Source organism: Lissotriton vulgaris, chromosome 3_1 (assembly GCF_964263255.1).
Source record: "Lissotriton vulgaris chromosome 3_1, aLisVul1.2, whole genome shotgun sequence".
Lineage (NCBI taxonomy): Eukaryota > Metazoa > Chordata > Amphibia > Caudata > Salamandridae > Lissotriton > Lissotriton vulgaris.
The window spans coordinates 473,686,569-473,696,417 of NC_141689.1; positions in this window are offsets into that span (position 1 = coordinate 473,686,569).

The following is a 9,849-nucleotide window of genomic DNA, read 5'->3' on the forward strand; positions in this document are numbered from 1 at the left end:
AAATACATGAATTGACAATTATTTTCTCCTTTTCTTAAAGATTACTGTATTCTATATTATGGAGGTTTTATGTATGAATTTCAAAACCACTATTATTCATGATAAATATCTCTAGCAGGTGTTTGGCGGACCTTAAATATATAACCTTTTTAAGGTCACTACTTGAGCACGAATTATAATAATTTTTTAACATTGTCCTTAAAGACCACTTTGTATTTATATGGACCAACCTTTTATAAGTTGTTATATTATGTTATCAAATTGAATGGAATTTTGATTATATTTATTATAACATTTACAGCCCTGACGAAGTCTATTGGTCACCAGACCAAGACGAAACACGTGTTGGCAGCGGCTATTGTTTATTCTCTTGGTGAACATTGGATTTATTAATACAAGAAAAATAAAGGATGATGAAATGAAGAAATTCTGATCTCTTGGATTCAATAATTGGACTTTAATACTGACGAATTTCTAGCTCAGGATATAACTTTTGCTTTCTCATTTAACATTCGTGGCTTGTTCCTTTTGTCATATTGTTTGGTTCTGGGTAGGTGAACAGGACCTTATCCTTGGAGCTGAACAGATATTGTATCTCATGACTGGTTTTTCTCCCCAGCGCAACTAAACTCTCATTCACCTACTCTCTTTGTCTCTAGGCAGACTAATACAGTGTGAAAAAGCAACATAATGAAAAGGACTATCCTTCAAACAACAGAAACATACTAATATAGTCTGGCACTAGAGAACACATAAAAAACTTCCGAATGCAAAACCAAGCTTTGACAGAACCCAAAAAAGTACAAATCGAAAGTCCAAAAAAGGTAGAAGATAGGACAGCAAAAGCACCTAACAAGGAAGAATTAACTTAAATCACCCAGACAATGGACAACCCAATTATGCAATACACGGAAATGTTATGTAAATGTGACAAAAATACCTGAAAACATGTCTGAGTACAGGAAGGAGCGCATGAACTGAAACATCAGGAAACGTGACAAGCAGTGGCAAAGCTATCAATCCTGAAACCAGTGCTGTGGTACGAGAGCTAAAAGCTGAGCTGGCTGGGACCCACATTGCACCGGTGGCTCAACTGCAGCTGCTGAAAAGAAATATATCACTAGTGTGGGGGGCATCCCCTTTCATTGCTTCTTGCCCAACTCACTTCAGAATTGCATGGAGCCATAAAACAAAAACAAAAACAGAAATGAAAAAAACAGCACCCGGGACTCCACAAGAGGTAGTCTGGGAGTACGCGCCACGCTCACCTACGTCTGACTGCATTTAAATTTGCCGCAGTGCGTTGCTCCGTGGTCTGTGTGGGCCACGTACAAGTGGTGGCGGAATGCTGAAGCTGCTATTACAGAGACAGATGGACGCCGCGAGCACATGACGCATGGCCGCAATATGTAATATCAGCAGGACTGTTATGGTTTCAAGCCGGCATCATAAACAGTGCAGCGAGTAAGCAATAACGGCCAACATCTATCTCTCCCCCCTAATGCCCTGGCTCATTAACTTCCTCCCAACCGCAGGGTCCTCTTGTGAGATTTAGAGACAAGTCTTAGTTGCTCCAAGCGCTAATAAAAAAGCATCCCAGTGGCACCCACAAATGGTATTGAATCTGTTCAGACACATCGAGAGCTTGAGCTAAACAAGCGCGGCAGGCTGCAGGGGGAGGTGCGCGTGCGCCTTGCGCAGCAGCAAGGGGGAGGAGGTGGGCTGCGCGATTCACTTGCGAGAGCAATAATTGCTGCCATATGGTGGCGCTCGCTCCCGCAAGTCAATCACCAGACGTGCACGCGTTGCCATTGAAGTCAATGGAATGACTGAAAACCCAAACGATCACAAAAAGTCTTTTTGACCTTGCAGCGCATGCGCGCTGCGTAGGCGAGACCTAAAAACGAGGAGTGTAGAAACCACTGACTAAATTGAAATTGCTGAAAAAGGTGAGAAGGAAAGAAAGAGGTTCCTGCTCTGACAGACGGGAGTTAAAAAGGTGAATAAAACGAGGTATTGATTGAGGGATTTTAGACAACGTTTTGGGAATTAAACACGATTCATTGCATATTTTTAAATAAAAAAAGTTTGGTAACTCGTAAATAAAATAATTTATATTGAGAAAGGGGAGAGCGAGGATTATCAGGAAATAAAGGTAAAGCAGGAACAGGAGAGAAAGCAGTACTTTCAGCAAGAACTGGAGAGGAGAAAATGTAGCAGGGTGAGCAGCGAGTGGTGATAAAAGAATGGGAAGAGAAGGAGAGCTGTTGAGAGAAAAAGGGCCAGGGAAGGGAACACAAACTGGGCAGGGAAGAGCACAAAAACTGGACAGGGAAGAGTACAAATCTGGACAGGAGCGAAAGAAAGCAGGATGTGGAAATAGTTCATGGGAGAGGAATCGAGAAAAATACGAGAGTGGGGCGGTGAGTGAAGGAAAACAGTGCAGGCGCAAGCCAAGCGGGAACGCGTCTATTAAGAGGCTGTAAGTAGGTAAACATCGAGACTAACTAACAGCACCTACCTGCAGGAACCTCCAGGGACGGGCAAGGTGCACTTTGACAAACACCCTCAGTTACATAAAACTACTGGGGCTGCTCACACTATCTGCCACCCGGATTGGTAGCTCTTATTTGCATTGCAACCCCAGTCCTTAGTTAGCGCCTCGAAGCAGCACAGCCCACTTTCTATTTAATGAAAATTACGACTATAAACGATCAGGTGTAGCACCCGCCATATAAACACAACAGTGTATGCACTGTACGCCTTACTGTACACGCCCTCTCCTGCACCAGCGCCTAAACCTGTCAGTCTACTTACAGCTCATGGCAGGAAATCACAGCCAAGGTGATTGAGAGCCTGCTTTTCACCCTCGGCCAGGGACCCCAACAGAGTTGTTAAAAGCAAAACGACAATCATGAACATTATCTGCGCTATCTTGTCTGATGGATGGAAGTTCCTACGTGCACATAAACTGCAGTCATTCTGACCGACCGCAGCCATTTTGTATTCCGTTGGTCACCTTTGTTTCACCCTGCCCTTACTAGCATCCCTCTGACCAACCTGGTATGTGAGCTGGGGGCTAAAACTATTGCCACGACAAACATCAACACCACCTGCTGCCACAAACTCGTTTTTCCTCTCATCTCTGTTTACAGGCAAACCAATGGACACTCCTACACAAACAGGTTCTAAATACCAAACAGACTCTTGCAAACATGGTTTATTGCACGGCACACAGCAAGACTTGTTTTTGCCAACAATGAGACATGTTTTTATCAACAGAACGGACTCTTAGATCTGGGCGGTCTCACATGTTTTAGACCCTGAAGCACGATCCCGCTGCAAGATTAAATTGTCTGTTTTGACCTGGGTGGGAGGAGAATTAATGTTGGGCTTGTGTAGCCATGTTGATGAAACAATGTTGGGCTTGTGTGACAACCTGCCCGGGGCGGAGACTCCAAGCTTGTAACCATGATAAATGAAACAAATACATTGTGTCAAACCTGTATAAAAGGAAGAGCCAAAGCAGTTGCCAGCAGAACACCTCCCTGAGACATCCCGGTGTCTGCAGTTGCCGTGGTCTCCTCTTAAGAGTAATAAACCGTTTTCTTGCCTTCCAGTTTCCAGCGCCTGCCTCATTATTTTGTTAGAGAATCCAAAGTGAATTAAAAGTGACCCTGCACCGGGCAGCTTTGGGGGTTTTAGGAGACTCTTTGCTTTTCACAAATTGGCGTCCCAAACGTGGGGTCCATCAGCGACATGTGGGTCCGGTGAGAGAGGTCCTAATGACGGAGTGAACATCTAACGATTGGAGTTAACCTGCCCTGAAAAGACCCTCGTCTGGTTGCCGATCAACTGAACTTCACCGGTTCAGAACGGACCTCTCTCAAGTGACCTGCGGTCCTGACTGGGACCTTAGAGGAGTGCCGCATTGATATTGGAGTGAGAGGACAAACAGGCGCTGGAAGGGGAAGACGAAGAACTGTCCATATGGTCCGGGTAAGTTTGTGAAAAAGCAACAAATTGATGATTGATAGTTTGATCAAATACTAGTATTCCTTTTTGAGTTATTTGAGACATTCCCTGCTTGCAAACAACAGAGATTAGGAATATTCTCTCTCTTTGCAGACAGCGAAGGACAGGTAGTACAGGCTTTTTCTCTAAAATTGTTTGATTGAGATATTCATGTTGACCAGTAAATACGTCATGCCTGTTTTCTCTAGATTGTTTTGTAGTTGTTTTAGACCAGACCGTTTGTTAGAGGTCAGTAAGCCGGCTCTGCCGGAAGGCACCCCTAACAAAGACATGTACGTTAAATATGAATTAGCCTTGTGAATATTGATTGATTGTTTGAACAGAAGTTACTATTTGTAAATAGTAAAGGGCAGGTAATGCAGACTTCTTGTCTGAATTTATTTCAACTGATATCCATCATGCCTGTCTTTTCTAAAGTTGTTGGAAAATGGTGGTTTAAGTTCGAATCGTTTGTTAGATATAAAGTACGGTATTTGTCCCATAATGTATGGCTCATTGTGGAACAAATACACAAAGAAGAAACTCGATTTTCAGTGGCCAGTAGAATGAGTAATTCAATTCTAAATAGTTAAAAAGATGCAGTACGCAGAAACCAAGCTAAAAGAATAGTCAAGATATGTTTTATTTATTTGCACTTCTTCAACATAAGCAATTTGTAAGATCTTGGCGGTTAGATATGTCAATGAAAAGATAGTAAATTCAGCCTCTTTTACTTCGCAGCTCCCTTGAAGGAGCAAAAGCACACATTTTTCTCATTGAACATTTTGGTACTTCTATTGTTTAGTTTCCAAGGGAGTACTTTAGCCAGATATTGGTTGACGGTGAGCCCCATGTGCATTCTGGTTCTTGGGTCCTAAACATCGTAATCTTTTTTATTTTGCACACCATGTGTTTCACCTACCTTCCCACCCACGTTTCACTCTAATAATCTTGCCGACCTTCAGAGGGGTTTTTCAAATGCTCCTGAGCCTTACCAGGGGTATGCCATCCAGTCTAACATTAGGCAGAAGTGAGATGTAAATCTATTAAATGAAAAGAGAGAAAATATCTTCCCTAAACATATTGCTTGCATGGCCAAAGCCAGGGCTCCGAGAAACATCACAAGAAAGCTAATTTTAAGTGTTAGCATTTGATGTCAATGCACAAGTTACATGACCTGAATGAGCATTTAAGGTAAGTCTTGCTCTGTTTTAACCATCCACAACCTCCTAGGAAAAAGGTCATCTGTTTAGATTGTAACATGGAAAAGCTTTTCTAGGCACTGCATCTTAGGAGTCAGGCGCAAACACATATTGCTGGTTTTAGAAAGGCACAGCTTCTTTTATGTCATATAGAGTGGTGCACCCTGCACAAGAATTTAAGGCATGTCCTAGTCAATGGTTGCGGAGTCCATGGGTAGGTCTGCCAGCCCTGGCAGTTACAAATCTGTGGTTTCCAGGCACAGCTGTGCCCCCACGTTTTTTTGAGCTGGAGCTGCACTGTTTCCCCCATCCGCCCGCAAACTGATCTTCATGCAAACATTAAACGAGTTTGTTAGTGGTCTTGCCACTGTAGCCAAGATGTACACCCTTAGAAACAAGGATGCACCCAATGAAACTTGCCACCTCCTATAGTTTCCCTATTCTGTGAATGGGGACAGCCCCAGACCAATGTAGATTGTTTTTTTTAATGAAAGCATTAATCCATCATCCCTCTACTTTATACTGAATACCTCAGGCATCTGACCTTTTCCTACACGCGGTCTATAATGCTACACTTGAATGATCCATGTAGTGAACGTTCCGCCATTAGTTAACCTTGCTGCACTAACAATCTTTCTGGGCATTAATACCAAGGTGCCAAGGACTGCATCTCAGAAATGAGTCTGGTTCATGGTGGGTTAAAAATCTTCATCATCACTCGTATTGATGCTGCCCCCGCCCTTTTCTTTAGGTTATAGCGGTGTTTCAACTGAAGGTTGGAAAGGCTTAGCACACTGTCTTCTATGGGAAAATAGGCTAGTGTTATGAAATTGTGCATTGTGTGTAGGGACTATCTGAGTGCGTGAAATGTTTGTATAGTATGTATGTGTACATGTCATGTGCATGTGGGTCAATATGAGAACGCTTTTGTATGGCTGGGTTGCTAACCAGGTGGCCAATGGGATGTGAAAAACAGGCCCGAACCTGCTGCCCACATGCGAAAGACAAATAGCATTTTTATTAAAATGTGACACATTCCTTACTAAAAACGTGTTTCCTGGAAGCCAGTGAATGGGAGGGCAGTTTACATCAAGAGCCTGAAGGTTTATTGCAGTACAAAGAGCCCGGCTCCAGCAGGTATCACAAGTGTGCAACCTTTCACTTTTCCTAGGAACACTTTCTATCCTATTTAGGCAGAAGTAACACACACTAGTGAGAATGATGAATTTGATTTATTTACTGACCAAATGGAGAAGTGAAGGGTCCCCTGGGTTGGGGTTCATCCTATCTCCCTCCACCCAGAAGTTAGAGACATTGTCATGTTTCAGATTGACCCCTTCTTCTTCAATCCACATAGAAACATAAGAGCTGTACCATTGCACATCTGAGTGGCATCCCTACTTTACACCTATACCTCAACTCGGACTATCGTTGCTAGATATTGGGGGACACCACTGTGAGTATTAGTACGACTGTGCTTGTATCCAGCCATTAAAAAGAGTAAGTATTTTCAAAAGAAGGTCACCTGCTTAGGTCATCTACTGTCAAAAAGGGGGGAAGGAAGGAGCCTGGCCCCTGGGTATATTAAATGAACTATGAGATGCACGACGTGCATGAAAAAGTCCTTTTGTGCAACTAACACTGCGTTTTTCGTCTGTTTCTGTGCTTGGTACATGTATTGTTGCGTCTTATTTAATTTAAATTTTAATTTAAAAAGAACTTATAGAGCGCACGTACACTGAGTCAGTTTCATGGCGCTGGCGAGGTCCCTAAAAGGATGAAATAAAAGAGCTAGTGATGATAGGATAGCTAAGTATCAAAAGCCTGCTGGAATAAAAATGTTTTTAGTGACCTCCGGAACTCCATGTAGGAGGAAGAAAGTCTTAAAGACAAGGGGAGGCCGTTCCAGAAGGTGGGAGCAAGCACAGCAAACTTCTGCCCTCCTGCCCGCTTCTTTTTGAACCGGGGCGTGGTTAGTAAGGCTGAACTAGAGGAGCGGAGGTCTCTAGAAGGAACATAGAGAGAAATAGCCGAATTAATAAAGGCCGGGGCTGTACCTGCTCTTGCTTGAAAAGTCAAGCACCCCAGCTTAAACCTGGCTCGTTCTTTTATCGGGAGCCAATGTAAGCTCTTGAGTAGGGGAGTCGAGTGATGGGACTTAGACAGGCCAAAAACCAGGCGGGCCGCCTGGTTTTGTATTAACTGTAGGCGCTGCAAGGCATACGCAGGGGCTCCATTGTAAATGATGTTTCCATAGTCAATTTTTGACAAGACCATGGCCATCAGGATTAGCTTTAAAGCAGAAGTGGAAAAAAATCTGGCTATTTTCCGGATAAGTCGAAGTGTAAAGAAACAGGAAGAAACCACCGAATTAATGTGTGAGTGAAGGGTTAATTGATTGTTGAGGATAATCCCAAGGGTTTTAACTGAACAAGAAGGGGAAGGAGGGGGTCCAAGTGAGGAGGGCCAAAAAGAAGGAGACCAGGGATTGGCAGCGCCGCCCGTCGCCACAAGTTCCGTTTTATCCGGATTAAGTTTTAACTGGTTGGTGTTCATCCAGTCTCGGATAAATAGCATGACGGACTGGAAACTGCCAACCCCTGAGGGAGAGGAAAGGTCAAAAATGAGTTGGAGATCATCTGCATAGTTATATACAGTGACCTCCAAGTTCTGTAAAGCAAAAACCAAGGGGAAGATGTAGAGATTAAAAAGTAAGGGGGAAAGAGCAGAACCCTGAGAGACACCACAGGTGACAGTACGTGGAGAAGCCAAGAAGGTGCCAAGATGGACTGTCTGATTACGGTCCTTCAGGAATGACTCGACCCAGGCAAATGCAAGCCCCCCGATCCCCGCCGCCCTGACCCGTGACAACAAGATGTTATGGTCCACGGTGTCAAAGGCGGCGGAGAGGTCCAAAAGGACCAGAATCTTGGGGGTGTTGGCGTCCAGTCCTTCCCTAAGTTGGTCCATGACCGAAATCACCACCTTCTCGGTAGAGTGTCGAGGTCGGAAGCCAGCTTGGCATGGGGCCAGGTAATTGCTGTCCTCAACAAAGGAGCTCAAAATTTGAGACACGTGCGTCTCCGCCACCTTGCCCAAGTAAGGAAGCAGGGATATGGGGCCGTAATTGACCAGAGAGGCAGGGTCAGCCCCAGGCTTCTTTAAAATGGGGATGATGGTGGCCGATTTAAAAGCAGTAGGGATTAGACCTAGGCTGAAGGTATTGTTTAAAACGGTGAGAGCAGGGGTGGGACAGGCCAAAAACACCTGGGCCAGCAAGCGGGCTGGGCACGTGTCAGAAGGAGACCCAGATTTTACACGCTTAAGTAGCGGGGGGAGGGACTCACTGGTTAGCACCGGAATAGAAGTCAGGCACTGGGTGTTCTGTGGCGGGGAGCAATCTGGTGAAGAGTTAGATGGAGGAGGAATGCGAGCTTTTATTTGCGCAACTTTCTCAATAAAAAACTCATTCAGTGAGTTGCACAGTGACTGGGAAGGTATAATCGAGGGTGAAGGCCTATCTGACAGGGCTAACTCATGGACTGTAGCAAAGATTTCACGTGGCTGGCATTCTGCTTTCAGAATGCGTTGGGAGAAGAAGTCTTTCTTGGCCGCTAGAATCGCTTTTTTGTATTCTGCTAGCAAGGAGGTATAGTGATTTTTGCTAGTAGGGCAATATTTCAGCCTCCAAGCCCGTTCAGCTTGGCGAACAGTCAGCTTGAGTGCTTTAAGGGCAGGAGTAAACCACTTGTTAGCATGATGGTGGTGATTTATAGTAACCTTCTTTAACGGGGCCTTTTTATCCCGAAGGTGGATTATCCAGCTGTCTAAGGTGGCTAGCTGTTGTTGGGGGGGGATGTCAGTAAAATGGGACAGGTGGCAGTTAGGGCCTCACAGAAAGCTTATTCTGTATTGTGTGTATACAAAGACTGTGTGTTTTATGTTTTCCTTTGGCTTATGTGCTTATTATGCGAATTGTCCTGTACTGTTCTACGTGGTATGTGCACTGGATAGCTTGTTGTTGTGCACTCTCTCTCCCTCTCCCTCTCTCTCTCTCTCTCTCTCTCTCTTTCTCTCTCTCTCTTTGAGCCTACCTTCGCTGTCCAGGAATGACCATGTGGGACCAATTCCATAAGACAACTGGGTGGACTCACTCTAAGCCATTCACTTCACAGAATGCTGTGAATACGCTTTTGAATAAATGAAGACACTGTACCTCACAAGTACACGTCTAATTGGCTTTAACACAACAGTGTTTGAACAAATTAACAGGAACAAAAAACCATATTATGCCATGTTACTGCCCCTCCTTTCTGTAACATGATGGAATTTAATTGGCTGAAAATGAAAGGACGGGTAAGACGACTGATGTCCCCTAATCTGACCCTTAAAAGGGAGCTATATGTCAGTGGTTTTCCTTTGAATGCCTTAGTGGCACCACCATCATTGTTCATGTTACCACAAACATTGCATATAAGTCGTAGGGACATCGCAAGCCCTTCATCAACTAGTGAAGTAGCTAGGTTGTAAAGGAAGATGTAAAAATAAGAATAATGTTTTCATAAAATGATTTGAACTAAACTGAAAGGAATGTTGTAGTACGCCCTGCTGAGTGGGTAATGAGGTCAAGATG